The sequence below is a fragment of the Gopherus evgoodei genome, unplaced genomic scaffold (assembly GCF_007399415.2).
Source record: "Gopherus evgoodei ecotype Sinaloan lineage unplaced genomic scaffold, rGopEvg1_v1.p scaffold_81_arrow_ctg1, whole genome shotgun sequence".
NCBI classification, from domain to species: domain Eukaryota; kingdom Metazoa; phylum Chordata; order Testudines; family Testudinidae; genus Gopherus; species Gopherus evgoodei.
This window is the reverse complement of record NW_022060102.1, coordinates 208,067-226,065: the sequence shown is the minus strand read 5'-3', so window position 1 is coordinate 226,065 and position 17,999 is coordinate 208,067. Positions and strand designations below refer to the sequence as shown.

The 17,999-nt window shown below is 50.5% G+C and overlaps 1 long non-coding RNA gene across 4 annotated transcripts in view; it reads left to right on the top strand.

Moving 5' to 3' along the window:
* LOC115643990 overlaps window positions 1-14,260 on the top strand; it is a 41,771-nt gene extending 27,511 nt beyond the window's left edge. Inside the window, exons 3-5 of one of the 4 annotated variants that reach the window (XR_003998416.1) lie at window positions 988-1,076; window positions 13,444-13,557; window positions 13,966-14,260. This is a non-coding gene — a long non-coding RNA (uncharacterized LOC115643990). The remainder of the gene's footprint in view (window positions 1-987; window positions 1,077-13,443; window positions 13,558-13,965) is intronic. The other 3 variants (XR_003998415.1, XR_003998417.1, XR_003998418.1) reach the window with 3 other exon arrangements.
* Window positions 14,261-17,999: the final 3,739 nt, after the last annotated feature.

The following is a 17,999-nucleotide window of genomic DNA, read 5'->3' as shown; positions in this document are numbered from 1 at the left end:
AACAGGTAGGAGGTAGGGTCCTAGGAAGGCAGTTACAGTGGGGGGGGCTCCCAGGAAGGGGAAGTCAGGGGACAAGGAGACGGGAGGCTTAGATGGGGGATGGGTCCTGGAGGGCAGTTAGGGGCAGGGTCCCAGGAGAGGGCAGTCAGGGGACAAGGAGCAGGGGCAGGTTGGGAGTTCTGAGGGGGGCAGCCAGGGGGCAGAAAGGGGGAGGCAGTGGATGGGGTGGGGCTCCCTGGGTGCCCACCCTAATGAAATGTGCTGCGCACGCCTATGGTCACGGGGGTGAGCTACTTGCATCCTTTTCCTGTTTGTGCCATTTCTTTCCGTCTCAAAACCTGATAACAATTCTCTCTAGTTCTTCCCCTTCTCCCCCCTCCCCACATGTGGCTAGAAAATCCAAGGAGATTACCTCATTTTCCCTACAATTATTGACTCTCTAGTCTCTTATTTTGCCCTATTTTCTCTTTAATTGTCCAATTGCCATTTCAGTTCTGCTCAGCTTTGGGTTGTGAACCCAGCCCGTTTTATCTGCAGCAATGTGTCCTTGGTTAGGTGGGAATTTGCTATCCTGTGTCATTCCCTCAGCGTGAGTGGTGGTTAGTAGGTGCTGGTTGGGGGAGCCCGCAGACATGGCTGCCTCTAGGGGGGGAGGGTGTGGCTGATCTCTGCCAGAAACAGGACATGGCCGAACAGGAGGGTAAGGGAGGAGCCGGTGTCCCTATGGAGCCTGTCCAGCCCCTTTGGTTCTGCTCCTTTCTAGCATTTTGTTCAGAGATTTTGTTACTGGGGAGGCTGAAAAATCTCCCTGTGGACTTAGCCTGGCAGGAGGGGCAGGTTTCCCCTGCAATAAAGAGATGGAGCATGTTCCCAGCATGGCAGAATCTAGGCTGTGTCTGTGCAGGGAAAGACCCTGGGGGAATCGTGATGTGACATGAACTAAAGCCTGTTCTGAAACCTCCACAACTGCCCTTCTCGCCCTGCCAGGCTGCAGGATGTCGTCCATGTTTCGCTCCAGCTCATCCCATCCTCCCATGGGACAGGGAAGGGAAACGGCTGCAGAGGAGCCCGTTCAGGTAGAGATTATCGGTGGAGGGGGCTGGTGGGTTCCTGCTGGAGGGGAGGGACAGCAAATATACAGGAGGTGGGAGGCTTGGGCAGTCTGGTTTGGAGGTTGGAGTTTGCCAAAAAATTCCCAGGGTGGAGAATGGGGGGAGGCCAGAGTGTAGCATACCTGTTGGGACTGGTTTAATATGCGGCTTCCATTCTAGGAACAGACCCATGAGGTTAGAGGGTGGAAATGCTCTAATTTGTGGGACAGGAAACACCCCCCCAGGTGGGGCTAGGAAAACGGACCAGACTCCCAGGACTGGAGCCCGACCTGATTAACCAGCGGCTGCTATGAGATGAGGGGGCATCCAGCAGTGAGGCTTGTGGGAGGGGGGTTCTTAACCTTTTTCTTTCTAAGACCCCCAACGTGCTATAAAAACTCCACGGCCCTGCGTATGCCTTGTCATCTGCATATAAAAGCCAGGGCTGGCATTAGGGTTGGCAACCAGAGCAATTGCCTGTGGCCCCATGTGACAGCCCCCCCGCAAAGCTAATTGCTCAAGCTTTGGCTTCAGCTCCTGGTGGCAGGGCTCATGGCCCCAGGCTTCAGCCCCAGGCAGTGAGGTTTGGGCTTTCTGCCCTTGGCCCAAGCGAGTCTAACACGGGCCCTGCTTGGAGGACCCCCTGAAACCTGCTCGCAGCCCTGCAGGGGTCCAGGGACCTCTAATTGAGAAGCACGGCCTTAGGGGATGTGCCCCTGCCCCATACCCAGCTCCAGGGCTGGCCTTAGAGAAAATGGCGCCTTGGGTGAACTTGTATTTTGGTGCCCCCCATCGCCCCTGGCCCTCACAGGCTCCCCACCATCACGTCCAGACCCCGATGCCTCCTTCTAGTGCTTAATCTTTATTGAAAGAGGAGCCAGAGCTCAGCCCTGGCACAAATTCAGCCCTGGCAGGGCGGCCTCCCAGCGGCGGCTGCTGGCCGAGCGCCCAGCTCTGAAGGCAATGCCACCGCCAGCAGCAGCGCAGAAGTGAGGGTGGCCTGGTGTGTGGTGTATTGTGCAGCCTTTTATTGTATGTAAAGTGCATTTTGTAATGCGGCATTGCACCGCCGCGGGGTCGGCTCTCGTGGCGACAGTGTCAAGCTTAACAGAGTGAAAGTCGCCTCTGCTACTTGCTTCAGATGTACAGTCTCTAGGAGCACACACAGAGCAAGGGTAGTGACCACACAGACATTCACAAGCACAAGGTCTGGTCAGTTTTACAAGTTTTATTAAAGTTACAGTTAAGGCTAGGAATACCCAGGCATGTAGACCAGGGGTCGGCAACCTTTCAGAAGCAGTGTGCCAAGTCTTCATGTATTCACTCTCATTTAAGGTTTGGCGTGCCGGTCATACATTTTAATGTTTTTTAGAAGGTTTCTTTCTATAAGTTTATATATTATATAACTAAACTAGTGTTGTATTGTAAAATAAACAAGGTTTTCAAAATGTTTAAGAAGCTTCATTTAAAATGAAATAAAAATGCTGATCTTACGCTGCCGGCCCGCTCAACCTGCGGCTGGTCTGGGGTTCTGTTCACCTAGGCCGGCAGCGGGCTGAGCGGGGCCTGCAACCGGCACCCCGGCTGGCAAGGGTCCGTCAGCCAGAACCCCAGACCGGCAGCGGGCTGTGCGGGGCTGGCGGCCAGAACTCAGAGGGCTGGAGGCAGAGGGCTGGAGTCAGGGCTGGGGATTGGGTATGTGAGGAGGTGTAGGTGTCAGGACAGAGGAGGCACTAGGTATGGGTGGGGGTGCCAGAGTCAGGGCTATGCTTGCAGGTTGAGGGGGTGAGGGGATGAAGGAGTCAAGCAGAGGGCTGGGTATGTATGAGGAAGGTACAGGGCTTGGGGCAGGAGCCTGGGGAGGGTGCGGGGCTCAGGGCAAAGGGCGTTGTGTGTGTGGGGGGTTCAGGGCTCAGAGGAGAGTGCTGAGTGACTGCCCCCCTAACAACTCTCAACCCCGCTGCTCCTTATCCCCTGAGTACCCCCTCCTGGGACCCCACCCCTATCTAAGCCTCCCTGTTCCTTGTCCCCAGACTGGACTCTACCTCCTACCTGTCCCCTGACTGCCCCAACTCTTATCCACAGCCCTGTCCCCAGCCCAGACCCCCGGGACTCCCATGCCTATCCAACCACTCCCTGCCCCCTGACAGGACCCCCAGAACTCGCAATCCATCCAGCCCCCCCAACTCCCTGCCTGCCCTAACCCCTTTCCACACCTCTGCCTCCTGACAGGACTCCCAGAACTCCCAACTCATACAACTCCCCCACTCCTTGTCCCCTGACCACCCCCTTCAGAGACCCCCGCACCCTAACTTCCCCCCCCAGGACTCTCCTTGCTCCCGGTCCCCTGACCCCTATCCACCTCCTGCCCCCTCACAAACCCTGGGACTCCCGTGCCCCATCCGATCCCCCCATCCAACCCACCCTGCTCCCTGTCCCCTAACTGCCCCCACCCCTTTCCCAACCCCCCAGCTCCGGGCCCCTTACCATGAGGCTCCACACAGAGCTGGATACGCTGCTCCGCGGGAGCACACAGCCCCACCCCTGCGGTTGAGCGGGGAGCATGTCTACCCACCTGCAGAGCCAAACGCTGCCCTCGGGAGCGCACAGCCCCAAGCCCCAGAGCGCTGTGCGCAGCGGCAGGGCTCCAGGGGAGGGGAGAAGGTGGGGGAGGGGCAGGCAGCTTGCTGCGCTCTGCCCCGGAGCGCAGACCCCGCGGCTTCCCGTGCCGGGAGAGTGGGGCCATTTGCCCACCCCGTGCGCATGGCTATGCTTCTGCTCCCTGCCTCCGCGGGGAAGTGGAGACAGAGGAGAGCGCGCCGGGCTGGGCAGGATTTTTAATGGCATGCTGGAGTCCTGGCAGGCTCCAGTGTGCCATTAAAAATTGGCTCCCGTGTCATCTTTGGCACACGTGCCATAGGTTGCCGACCCCTGATATAGACATTCTATAAAGACCTGTGCAAAAGTTACAACTCTGCGTCTACTCACATCCTGAACAATAGTATTAGGGTGTGATGTGTCTCTCCTGGAATGATCAGTGGAGGGATGGTTCCGTAGGGAGCTCAATTTTCCCACTCTGGGCACCCCCTTTTTATAATATGGTTCTGATTATACCTCATTAGCATTGACGCACCACTTGTATCCTGTGGTTAAAGGCACCTCTGTTTCCAAATGTGCCTTACAGAATTTTTTTATTTAAAATTAATCTTCTGGCTAATTGTTCACCCTATTACCACTTGGTACCTCTTCTCCCATCATCTTAGGGCATCAGGTTATTTCTCGACCATTTACTTCTGTCAGTGTTTCTTAGCTCCAAGGCCTAAAATAGCGAAGCTAAAATCTTGCAGGTCTCAGCCTACAGGCCTTGTGTTTCAACCCTATTTACTTAGATACCGAATACATGATTATTCTTGCTACATACCGATCGATCAATTCCCTATTTAGCATACAGTGATTCTGTATGACATAACATATTAGTTACTTATAACACCACACAGTAAATGAATGGTAAACTAAAATCACTGGCTGCTGTTCCCACCCTTACTCCTACACTGCTGCTGTGGCTTGTGGTGCCCGGCGCTCTGCCTGCAGCTCATGATGGGCTTTCTGCTCTCACACAGGGGCTGCATCTTGCTAGAACCCCAGATACCCTGCAGCTCTGTGGTTGCTCCTTGCTCACCAGGGGCCATTTCAGATTTTGTGGAGAGGGGCAACTTTAATTGTGATCTCAGGGGGCTACTAAGGCACCTGAAAACTGTAGCGTTTTTTACAGAAAATAACTTAGAAATTCACTGATGAGCAGTGTATCTCATTATTATGTAAAGAAAGATAAATATATACTGACTCCAATTACAGCCACGTAGTAAATTTAGAACAATCAGGAGATCATACAGCAAGATATTCCCATCCCAAGCCTTGAGGTATCAGTTCTGGAGCTTTAATGCAGGTATCAGAAACACAAGTTTGATACTTTGCACCCTCTCTTTAGCAGAGATAAATACAGAGAAAAGAAGCAGATTTTACTTAACAGACACACTCTGTGTTACTGCAGCCATCTCCTCTATTTTAGTCAATTGGTTTTCACTCCACTGAAAACATATTTACTTAATTTTCCATACGTGATTAAGGTTTTTTCTCTTTTATTAAGAACGGGAATTTATTTTCTAGTTATTTTGGCATTTATGTTTACTGATCAGAATCATGTATGTGACACTAACATTTGACTCCATCTTTGCTATTAGTATCGTACTTGGAACTGCATTTATTTTCATAGGAATTTTAAGTTACTTTCCAGATTTAACTGTATCATGAAGTTTGGGGGAGACCGGTCCCTGCACCTCCCCCACTTCCTGCCATTCATTCTAACTCTCAGCCAGCCAGTAAAATAGAAGGTTTATTAGATGACAGGAACACAGTCCAAACCAGAGCTTGTAGGTACAGACAGCAGGACCCCTTGGTCAGGTCCATCTTGGGGCGGGGGGTAGGGATCCAGACTCAGTTCCCCAGCCAGCTCCAAACTGAAAAATCCGCTCCAGCCGTCTCCTCCAGCCACACCCCCCGGCTCCTCCTCCAGCCTTAGTCCGGTTTCCAGGGCAAAAGATGTCACCTGGCCTCATCCCCCCCTTGGGCTCAGGTTACATGCTCAGCTATTGTCCCTCAAGTGAAGTCAGACCCTTATATCCCATCCCCAGTACAGACAGTCCCAGTAAAACTCCCCCGCAACATCCCCAGGTCAATCCTCCCCACTCCCGCTTCATCACAGACTAAAAATGCAATCTGAAGATAAGTGATCTTCATCTGCACAGTGTCTGAAGTTTTGAGTTTAGCTAATTTTTTTCAAACAAGCCCTGCTAAGGTAAGTACAAGCAAAATGTACAGTCTGTTTGCTAGTAGCATTTGAAATAATGAATGATAAAGCACGATATGGTAATAACAGTAATAATGATAATTACTGCAGCCAGGACAGGTGAGGCATTTTAGAACTCATTACTCAAAGAACTGAATTTAAACATAAGACAGAATTAAAATGATGAAATGCACAGACCAGTTAAAAAGCTAAACTAACAGCACTGTCCTGCTGACCGAATGGGAAAGAATAAAATTACAGAGACTATACCTACTTTGCACATTTTAACAGGAAGTAAAAAGAAGTAGTAACAGTAATTGAAGTGTCTGTTGTGGGGTGTGTGTGTGTGTTGGGGGAGTGTGAGACACAGCCCGCTGTCATTTCCAGCACAGCGGCACTCACTAGTCTGAAGGCTCGTTCACACTGCAGCAGGGGCCAGCAGCTCCCACTCCTGACCCAGAGGCAGCAGCACAGAATCTTGGCCCCCCAGCTCAGCTCAGCAGAGACTGGGCACAGAAGCAAGAGGGTGTGGCCACCCCGACATCAGCAGCCTCCCCTGCACAGCACACAGGAGGCTCCTGGGAGCAGCTTGGCAGGGGCAACTCCAAGTGTGGGGAGGGGGCAGGGCTTCAGGAACAGTTGTAGGGCAGACAGCTGAAGAGAAGTGGGGAGAGGAGAGACAGGACACCCCTGCTGGAGAAACCCCCTCAGCAAGGCCCCCCTGGACCGTCATGTAGTCTGCTCCCCACTAAATCTGATCCTGTCCAGCTCTTCACAATGAGAACAGTGTTGGGCTCCCTGCCAGCGAGCTCTCCCTGCACCCTGCTAGGGCCTCCATCTCCTGTATCCGTCTGTGGTTAGTGGGGTGATGGATCTGCTGGAAGAGACAAGGGGCTCTCGCTTCGTCCCCTCACCCTGGCGTTTCCTGGCTTCTCTGAGCGAGGTGTGGGTGGGACTCCTGACTGTGAGCCACCCAGAGCGTCCATTTGATTGGCTCCTCTCCCCCATGAGTGTAGGGCAGCAGGTCCTGAGTGTTGGACTCTTGGTCTTTCAGGGGCCGGTGACCTTCGAGGAGGTGGCTGTGTATTCCTGCAGAGAAGAGAGGGCTCTGCTGGACCCCACTCAGAGTGCCCTCTACAGGGATGTCATGCAGGACGACTATGAGACAGTGACCTCGCTGGGTAAGGAGTCCTGTCCCCTGGGTTATTAGAAGCTGTGGGGTCTCTGAAAAACCTGAGTAGTAATAACTTTATACCTTTATTCATCATCCAAGTTTTGACAAGTTTCCTTGCCCGCCTTTTTTTGCCTTATCTCCCACCCACTAGAATAATTTTTAGATATTTGTCATCAGTCATTTTGAAATTGAGTTTAATATATCCTTATTGGCTACATTAATAACTACACTAATAACTGTTTTTTTAAATTAATAAAATTATAAATAAATAAAAAGTAAATAAAAATGTTTCAAAAATTATTAAAAATTAAATCTTTTTAAGAGGAAAATATGCTGCCTGTAGAATTCTAAACTGAATAAATAGGTGTGTGACTGACACGTGGCTTGTGTGACAGTCAGATGAGTTCCTCTTTTGATAGAAGTGAGTATAATGTTGCCATTCTAGAGCCCAATGGTGAAAGGAGACCAGAGCCATGTGAGAGGAGGAGAGGAAGGGGAGAGTAGCTAATTCTGGGGTGTCAGGACATGGGGAGGGTGTGTGCAGGGTTAGAGCTAAGAAGGAGGTACTAAGAGACGAGGAGGGAACACAAGAAGCTCCCAAGGTGGCGGGAGGTGGTGCCGGCTGAGAGTGATGAGACGAAGAGGAGGGGTGTGTGGAGGAAGGGCACCCAGGAAGTGGGCTGGGTGGGTCAGTGGGAGGGAGGAGAGGTTTGGGGATCTAGAGCTGTGAGAGATCCCAGGCCTTTAACCCCAAATCCCTACTCAAACTTTGTTGCTTGAGAGCCTGCACTCCAGTTTTCTTTCTGTTCAGTTTCACTTCATTATATGTTTCCTTCCCCAAATTCTATTTGAACTCTTCGCCACCCTCTCCCACTCATTACCTCCCTCCCCATATAACCTCCCCATCTCTATGCACAGCGACCCCGGCCACTGATCCTGAGTCCTTGTTGCATTCCTCCCTCCCATAGCACTGCCACTACCAAGGCGCAAATGTTGATGATATCACAGGGTGGTAGTGTAGCCTGTATAATTTTTACACCTATAAGATTACATGTTGGGGTACAACTTGCCCTTGTACATGGCTCCTCAAACTTAACTGAGAAGATGGAATTTGGTGAAACAGACAGAAACTTGATTTCATACAGACAGTTATAATTGAAATCATAGGCACGGATCAATACACGTAACAATTAGACTAAGATCAGAATAGTAAAGAGGGTGTTGCACTGTGCATGCTTTCGAGTCATGGACACCACTGGAAACAAAGATCGAGGGGCAAGGGAGGCCATCAGAAGGGAGGCCCTGCTTCAGTTTACACAATCTCAGGGCCCGACAAAATGAAAAAAATGGTCACTAGGAGAGGTAATTTATCCACTTCCTTATGGCAATAGGTTGGCTATATACCATATCTGCTCCTTTACTCTGATTACAGGAATGTCAATAGCTGCCCCAACCCATATGTGGCCTTTGGGGAGTCCATCATTTAGCATCAAGCTTTAATACTCGTGATTTACATCACTTAGTTATTAATAATTCCAATATATAAATGCGTCCAACTGCTGAGATACCGCATATCAACCTAATTGCTAAAGTCTGCCCCAAACTTCCTTCTTTCAGAATCCTGTGGCATATTGCACCTGTTTGTAGTTACTCCTTAGTCTGTCAAAATAAAGGTGCAAAATATCTGACCTGGGATTCTCTCCTTAGGCCTGTTCAGGTAAATCCCAGACTTAAGCATAACTTCTCCCACAAAGCCTCCACCTAATATAAGGCCCTTAACTTTAGCAAGCTTAATAACCCATTTATCTATGTTCACCTCCTTGCCCCTCCACGCATGATCCAAGCTAATAAGCAATACTCTGATAATGTTTACCTCTAGCGAGCATAAAATTACCCAAATGACATGGGAGTACATCATAGATGATAAAATCAGGTCAGGGTCAACAGGAGTGAGAGTTTGGAGAGAGTCCTGTGTCCTCCTCTCCCCATCTGCAGCAGCCACAAGCTGTCTTCCCTCCAGGCTCTTTGGATCTCTGAGCCTGTCCCTCCTGATGTTGCGTGGCCCAGTTCTTGTTTCTTACAGTCACCTTTTCTGGAAGAATTAGAGGCTGTTGCTCCTGAGTTTTAGTATTTAATTCCCCAGCCTTCTCCACACACTGGGGGAGTTTAATTCTCCCTCCCATTACAACTAAGTCACTAGATTTCCTAATTCCCAAAAATGTGCTTTTACAATGTCACAATTCAGGGGTAGCTAAGCCTTTGACCTGCCTCCATGGTCTGCTCAAGGAATGGCCCCTCAGGTATCAGGCCTCTAGCCAGCCCCTCTCTATGGGCAGGGACCCACATGCCTCTCCTTTTTGACCAGTGTGTGAGGATTGCAGCTTGTCCTCCACTGTGTTTGCTGGACTAACGTCCAGTTCCTGTGCTTAGCTTTCTCTCCAGGGGCTGTGAGCAGTGTGTGTGAGATAGAGGTGGGACTTTTGGTGATACTTTTATGATGCCTATACACACCTCAGTTTCCTGCTGTGGTTGGTATTGCTATGATTGTAAAGAGCAGGAGACGTGAGATGTGTTGTCACATAGTTGTCATGGGGTGATATGACTGGGTCATTAAGGACTGTCTGGGACCTACTTACGTCAGTGGAATACCCAACAGAGACAAGGAAATAATTGTCACTTGTCCATGGGAGGAACTCCACTTAGCTGAGTGAAGCATCCATGGACTTGTTATGCTCTTGGGAAGAGGAGGAACTGGGCTTGCAGATGCAGGGAGCTCTACCGGAGCGAAGACAAATGGACAGGCAAATTGAGAGGAAACAAAACAGTTTTCTACAGCAGCTTAGCTCAAGGGCTTTGGTCAGTATGGACTATATTGTCGTCTTTGCTTCTCTGTGCTAATGAAAAGACTTTCCAGTGCTGTGTGTCGGTTGACTAATAAACCCTGCTATGTTTTAAAAGTCTGCCCAGTGTCACAGCAAGAACTTTCTGAGGTGCATTGAAGCATGACTGAGGAACAGTCTCTGAACAGGAGTGTAGTTCAGCTGGACCTGCTGGGAGAGCTCGCAGGTTGAAATGGGAGTGTTGAAGCCAGAGGCTCAGTCTCAGGTGTTGAAGCTACATGGCCTGTCCTTGTGGAAGAGTGGGACCTCTTGGGAGTCTGGCGCACACAAGGGGCACCTCCCAAGGACTGTTTAAAAGCCAGGGCATTGCACAGATCCTATGGATCCATGACAGTGCCAGAGGTTAAGCCTTATGGGGATAAGATATAAAACAGGAAAAGGATCTAAATGTGTGTTTTCCATGGCCCCCTCATCAGTCCTCGTGGGAATCCTTGATCTGTTCCAAAGTGTATTAAAACCTTCCTCTATGGGTTACCTCTTGGTTATCAGGTCGTGTCAGTTTTGTTAGTGTTTTCCCTTCACCCTCCCACTTCCCTGGTTCTTGTCACGCAGACAGCAAGCAGCAAATGACCAGAAGTCTGAAATTCAGAGAATGTGATGTTTATTAGGGTTAGTTTCCAAGCAAGCATATTCCAAAGCCCTTCACACCAGTTGGGCTTATCTCTATTTGTCAATAGAGACAGTTCCATAGTGTTCCATTCCCTGCTGTGACACCGCAGAGTGTTTACCCCGTGTCGCCTGTGATGTTGCGCTCCGTATGATTTTTTGAAAATATGCTAATAAGTGTGAATATAATATAACTGGAATGTGTATCATGCAAAAGGTCTCTTGTAAGGTATCATTACAAAGCTTATAATTTACTGAGTGTGTTCATCCTAGCTGTATGAATGTATCATTCGTGTAGCTGAAAGTAGGACTATAAAATATAAGTCTGACCTCCTATTGTAGTTATGCAAAGTGTGGGCCATTAATGTAAGTTTAGGATCTTGATGGCTCCCATCAACTAGGACAATTGCTCTGTTTACTTGCAAGCCTGCCTGTGAGTCAGACCGGGAAGAAGGGGCCTCACAGGACATGTGACCATGTCGCCTGGTACTGGAATCCATCTTAAACCTCGTGCTTTTCCATTTAGAAGGAGGCAGGGACCAAAGAGAAAAAAGATTCACTCCTTATGCCAAAGGTGTATAAAGGGGTGGAAGAGAACAAAGGGGGCTGCAGTCAGGAGAAATCCCCTAGCTACCAACTGTACCGTCCTAGAAGAAGGACTGTACCGGGGGAAAGGATTGGTCCCAGACTAGAAAGGAGTCTAGTCTGTGAAAGAAGCTTATTGGAACATCTCTGAGGGTGAGATTATCATCTGTATTCAGTTGCTACTGTATTAGGTTTAGATTTGCGTGTTTTTGTTTTATTTCCCTTGGTAATTTACTTTGTTATGTCTGTTATTACTTGAACCACTTGAATTCTGCTTTTTATATTTAATAAAATCGCTTTTGCTTATTAATTAACCCAGAGCAAGTAATTGGTAGCTGGGGGAGCAGACAGCTGTGCATATCTCTCTGTCAGTGTTAGAGAAGGTGGATACTTTATGAATTTACCCTGTATAAGCTTTATACAGAGTAAAAGTGATTTGTTTGGGGTTTGGATCCCATTGGGAACCGGGTACCTGCTGGAGAGAGGAGCACTTCTTAAACTGTTTTCAGTTAAGTCTGCAGCTTTTGGGGGACATGGTTCAGATCTGTGTCTGTGTTGCAGCAGGCTGGCGTGTCTGGCTCAACAAGACCATACTGAAGTCCCAAGCTGACAGGGAAAATGGGCTCAGAGGTAGTCTCAGCACATCAAGTGGCAGTCCCAAGGGGTTTCTGTGACCCAACCCGTCACATTCCCCTTCCCAGCTCTGACGCCACAGACCATTTACCCTGTGTCTCCCTGCCCATCTGTGACGCCAAAGAGCATTTACCCCATGTGCACCTTCCCAGCTCTGACCCCGCAGAACCTTGCCTGTGTCCCTGTTCCCGTTCCCCCCACTTAACAAACATGATTCCAATTTCCCTTACCCCTTCAGTTTGACCCCAGTTTATGTAGTAATATTCTCAGCTACACCTAGCACAATTAATTGTACAGAAGAGAAAAACAATTAGAGAACTAGACAGATAAACCACAGAAAAGTGAGGGTCATAAAGGTAGAACAATACAGAAATGAGGGTTTCACAGCCGGAGCCATTGATAAGTGATTTCTTGCCAGACCGGATGCTGTCAAACTAAGTTTCCTTTATCCATCTTAAGATCTGTTTCTTTATCTGTTGGTGATGGGCAGTATCTGGACAGGATCGTATTCCTAAGAGCCCAATAGCACCTTATTCCAATGTGACTGGTTTGGGAAATGAGGATGTGACCCTTCGCTTCCCAGCTTATGGCTGCCCCTGCTGCTTAGCCAAAGGCCTTAGCCCAGGAGTCTCTAACATGGTGTTTGTGAGGCATCTAAGTTCACCCACATAGTGGCCGGCGGGCAAGCATCTGCCGAAATGCCACTGAGAAGCATCATCATCAAGAGGCGTTGCTGCCGAAATGAAGCCGAAAATCAGTAGCATTTCGACGGCGATGCCTCTTGATATTGCCGCTTCTCGGTGGCATGTCGGCGGATGTTTATCCACCGGCCACGATCCTTGGTGGTTCATCGTCCGGTGCCCGCCAGACAAAAAAGCTTGGGGACCACTGCCTTAGCTAAGATCAATTCCTCAGACTAGTCCAGTGAGAGAAGGCCCACACCCAGGCGGACTGAGATTTTGATTCTTTCTTTTCATACTCCTGTAACTAGCTAAGTGATAAAAATACTTGTAAGTTCTTAAAGTCTAGGCTTTACAGACAGGCCTGAATATCTCCATTCTAACAGTGGGTTCTACCCCTTCCTCCATTCTGTGTCTGTCTTGTCTATTTAGATTGTAAATTCTTCAGGGCGTGGGCCATCTACTTTTCTCTATTTTGCCTAGCACAGTGGGGACCCACTGTTAGTTGGTCCCTAGGCACTAAGATAATGAAGCAGCAAAGAATCCTATGGCACCTTATAGACTAACAGACGTTTTGGAGGATGAGCTTTCGTGGGTGAATACCCACTTCTTCAGATGCATGTCAGCATGAAGAGGTGGGTATTCACCCACGAAAGCTCATCCTCCAAAACGTCTGTTAGTCTATAAGGTGCCACAGGATTCTTTGCTGCTTTTACAGATCCAGACTAACACGGGAAACCCCTCTGATACTTAAGATAATGAAGATGATTTTAGAATAATAACAACTCTCCTGGCACTTTGAGCCAAGGAAGCTGGCCTTGGGATGTTACTGCTTCAAAATGAGCTGGGCTTAAAAGGATGGAATATTTTTTATAACAAGTATCCCACCAATTCCACTGACCTCCCTTCTTTTCTTTGCCCTGAATAGAGTTTCCAGTTTCCAAACCTAATGTCATTTTGCAGCTGGAATGAGGGGAAGAGTCGTGGGTTTCAGATCTCCAAGTCTCTGAGAAAGAAGTGCTCCTGAGAGCTGCCTACACAGGTGAGGAAGTGGTTAAACCAACTCAAGAACTGTCTGTGAATACAGGAAATATTTGGGATGCCCTACAAAGACTTTATGAGCTTTCCCAAGTTCAAGATTGTTTCCTGCAGATGTGGAATCATTAGGTAGATGTCACTCATGGCTTCCCACATATCCTGACTAACAACTAGCAGCAGGTCCCTCCCCAATCCCGCTTTCCCCTTTGAGTTCTGGTGAGATGCAGACCCAAACCGATCCCTTCCTCTCTCCTCTGGGGAGGGGCTTGGGGAAAATCAACTCCTGATAGGTTTGATCTCTCTCACACATATTTTGGATTGTTCATACCTTTTTCCATTCCTCTCTCTGAGATTTCCTTTCTCTCAGGCACAAGGAGTGATCTATGTCTGGATTCTCTCTGTCTCCCATCAGGTGTTGGGATGGTGAGTGGTAACGAGGAGGAGAAACCCCAGCAGGAAGATGCTGAGCAAGTAGAAGCACATGGGACGTTATTAGGAAGATCCAAAGGGAATGTTTCCGGGATTTGTGCACGCCCAGAAAAAGCAAAAGCCTGTGAGACTGAGCAGAGGCCAGAGGGAAACCTCAGTAGCTTCTCAGACCTTATTTCAAGTGAGAGAATCAACTTGGAAGACACACGTTACACATACCATGAGTGTGGGAAACGCTTCAATTGGAGCTCACACGTTATGAGACATCATAGAATCCACACTGGTGAGAGACCTTATGGATACTCTGAGTGTGGGGAATGCTTCACTAATAGTTCAACCCTCATTTCACATCAGCAAATCCACACAGGAGAAGCACCCTACACATGCTCAGAGTGCGCGAAAAGCTTCAGTCAGAGCTCTGCCCTTATCAGACATCGGAGAATCCACACAGGAGAGACGCCTTACACATGCACTGTGTGTGGGAAAAGCTTCAATCAGAGCTCAAACCTTATGAAACATCAGAGAATCCACACAGGCAAGTTGCCCTACACATGCTCTGAGTGTGGAAAAAGCTTTCGTTGGCACTCACACCTTATTGGACATCAGAGAATCCACACAGGGGAGAGGCCCTACACATGCTCAGAGTGCGGGAAAAGCTTCAGTCGGAACTCACACCTTATTGGACATCAGAGAATCCACACAGGAGAGACTCCCTACACATGCTCTGAGTGTGGGAAAAGCTTCAATCGGAACTCACACCTTATCAGGCATCAGAGAATCCACAGAAGGAAGACACTGTACACCAGGCCTGCACAACTAGTAAGGCAGCGAGGGCCACATTACTCCAAAGAAAATAACTGAGAGCCGAAACCCCACAGCCCTATAGAAACACCCAGCCCCAAGGCCGCCCAGCGCTGTGGAAACAAACCCTCCTTCCCCACCGCCGTCCCACCAAAACAGCTGTGAGCCAAAAAGGAAGGTTGGGGGTTGGGAGGTGATACTACAGGGGTCGGCAACCTATGGCATGCGTGCCAAAGATGGCACACAAACCAATTTTTAATGGCACACGGCTGCTTGCTGGGACTCCGCTTGCCATTAAAAATCCTGCTGAGGCGGCAAGCTGCGGGGTCCGCAGTCCCAGGCTGGAGTGCCGGCCTGAGCACAGCAAGCTGCTGCCACCTCCCCCGCCTTCCCCTAGATTGTTGTTGCCATGTGCGCAGTGCTCTGGGGGTTGGGGCTAGGCGCTCCCGTGGGACAACATTTGGCTCCGTGGGGAGGGAAGGACACTCCCAGCTCATCTGGAGCCCTGCTGCCACGCATGCAGCGCTCTGAGGGGCAGGGCTGGGCTTCATGCACAGGGGCGGCGGGGGCAGGGCTTCGGATGAGCGGGGAGCCTCATGGCAAGGGGGCCAGGTCCGGGGCCAGCGGGAGAGGTTAGGTAAGGGGTGGGGGCAGTCAAGGGACAGGGAGAAGGGTGGGTGGGGGTCTCTGGAGGGAGCAGTCAGGGAGCAGGGGGGTTAAATGGGGTATGGGAGTCCTGGGGTCTGTTTGGGGGGTGGATAGGGGTCAGGGCAGTCAGGGGACAGGGAGCAAGGAGGGTCCGGGGGAGCGGTTAGGGTGGGGGGTTCTCTGGAGGGGGTGGTCAGGAGATAAGGAGCTGTGGGGTGTTGGATGAGTAGAGAGTTCTGGGGGGTCCTGTCAGGAGGCAAGGGTGTGGAGATGAGTTGGGGGGAATTGGGGAGGGGGTTGTATGGGTCCAGAGTTCTGGGGGTCCTGTTGGGGCAGGGAGCAGTTAGACATGGGAGTCCAGGGGGTCTATCTGGGTGTGGATAAGGTTTGGGACAGTCAGGGGACAGGTAGGGGTAGGATCCTAGGGGGGCAGTCAGGGGATAAGGGGCAGGGTCCCAGGACGAGGTAGTCAGGACAAGGAGTGGGGAAGTTGGGGGCTCTTGGGGGGCCAGTCACTCAGCCCTCTGCCCTGAGCCCTGACCCCCTCCCCACACACTCAGCCCTCTGCCCTGAGCCCTGATCCCCTCCCCACACCCACAGGTGCTTGCCCTGAGCCCTGTACCACCCAGCCCTCTGGCTCTTTCATCCCCCCCATGACCCCAGCCCTGACTGGCACCCCCACACATACCCAACCCTCCTAACCTGACATCTGCACCCCCCTCATGCCCTCAGCCCTCTACCCTGACTCTTGCGCCCCCCCACATCCCATGCACCCTTCACATCCTCACCCCCAACCTGAGCACCAAACGGGAGCCCCTGCACCACCACTCACATTCCCACCTGCACCCCTCACACCACATGGGAGCTTCCCAGGTGAGTGCTCCACACTCAAACCTTCTACCCCCCACACCCAAACATCCTGCCCCAACCCTGAGCAACCCTCTTTCATTCTAGCTCCTGGCCAGACCCTTCACTCCCAGCCTTGTGCTCGGTCCACTCCCACTCTCAGCTCAGTGCAGAGGGAGGAAGCGAATGAGCCAGAACCAGGGAGAAGGTAGGTCCCCACTGTATGTGGGCAGAGCTGGGACCCCAGATGGGCACTGGGCTGAGCGGGTCCGGCAGCTGGGATCCTAGCTGGCAGGAGCTGGAGAATGGAACCCCTGAGCAGCTGTGGGCTGAGCCACTCAGCCCGCTGCCGGTCTGGGGTCCCAGCTGCCGGCCCCACTCAGCCCGCTGCTGGTCTGGGGTCCCGGTCGCAGGCCCCATTCAGCCCACTGCTGGCCGAGGTGAACAGAACCCCAAACCAGCAGTAGGCTGAGCGGACCGGTGGCATAAGATCAACATTTTAATTTAATTTTCAACGAAACTTCTTAAACATTTTGAAAACCTTGTTTATTTTACAATACAACAGTAGTTTAGTTATATAATATATAGACTTGTAGAGAGAGACCTTCTAAAAAACATTAAAATATATGACCAGCACGTGAAACCTTAAATTAGAGTGAATAAATGAAGACTCGGCACAGCACTTCTGAAAGGTTGCCGATCCCTGGCTTATTAGGACTGGAACTGCTATTTTCAACAGCCATTGCCTTTTTGTTTGTTTAAAAGGAAGACAGTGATATTGCATTGGCAAATTCCCCATATTAACAAAGACTAATAAAGGCACTTCAACTGACCAGACTCGTAGTACTGGAACCCGACCTGCCTAACCAGCAGCTGCTGTGAGATATGAAGGAGGCACCCACCAGTGAGGCTTAAGGGAGATTCCCCTCCCTTCACATCCAGCTCTTCAGAATGAGGGGGTTGTTGGGCTTCCTACCAGGGAGCTGTCCCTGGACCCTGCTAGGGCTCCATCTCCTGAATCAGTCGGTGGTTAGTAGGTGTGTGATGGCTCTGCTGGGAGAGAGGAGGGGCTCTCTCTTCGTCCCCTCCCCCTGGTGTTTCCTGGATGCGCTGAGCAGGGTGGGGGTGGGACTCTGACTGCAATCCACCCAGAGTTTCTGTTTGGCTCCTGTTCCCTATGTATAGGGATCTGTGAGTGTGGCAGCAGGTACTGAGTGTTGGACTCTCGCTCTTTCAGGGGCCGGTGACCTTTGAGGAGGTGGCTGTGTATTTCACCAGGGAAGAGGGGACTCTACTGGACCCTGCTCAGAAAGCCCTCTACTGGGATGTCATGCAGGAGAACTATGAGAATGTGACCTCTCTGGGTAAGGACTCCTGTCCCCTCTGTTCTTGGAATGGGAAAAGAAGAGATATGGTTCATGGCAGCCCCACAATGCCATCTCTACTCTGCCCTGTTTCAGCATCACCCCAATATGCCAGTGACACACACGCTGTCAGAAACCCTCCCCTGCTGCAGAACACTTTGGGAACAGAGCACAGGAGCCGTATTGCACAGTGTCAAATATCTCCTGTTTGCTCAAGTAAAACTGAGGATTAGGTGCAGCATAATCAGCAGAAGCTTCCTACCCCTGACCTCTCAAACCCGGAGCCTTCTCCACCCAGACCACAATAATGCTTGGGATGTAACGAGCAGGCTGCTGGAGTCAGAGCTGCTGATCCATT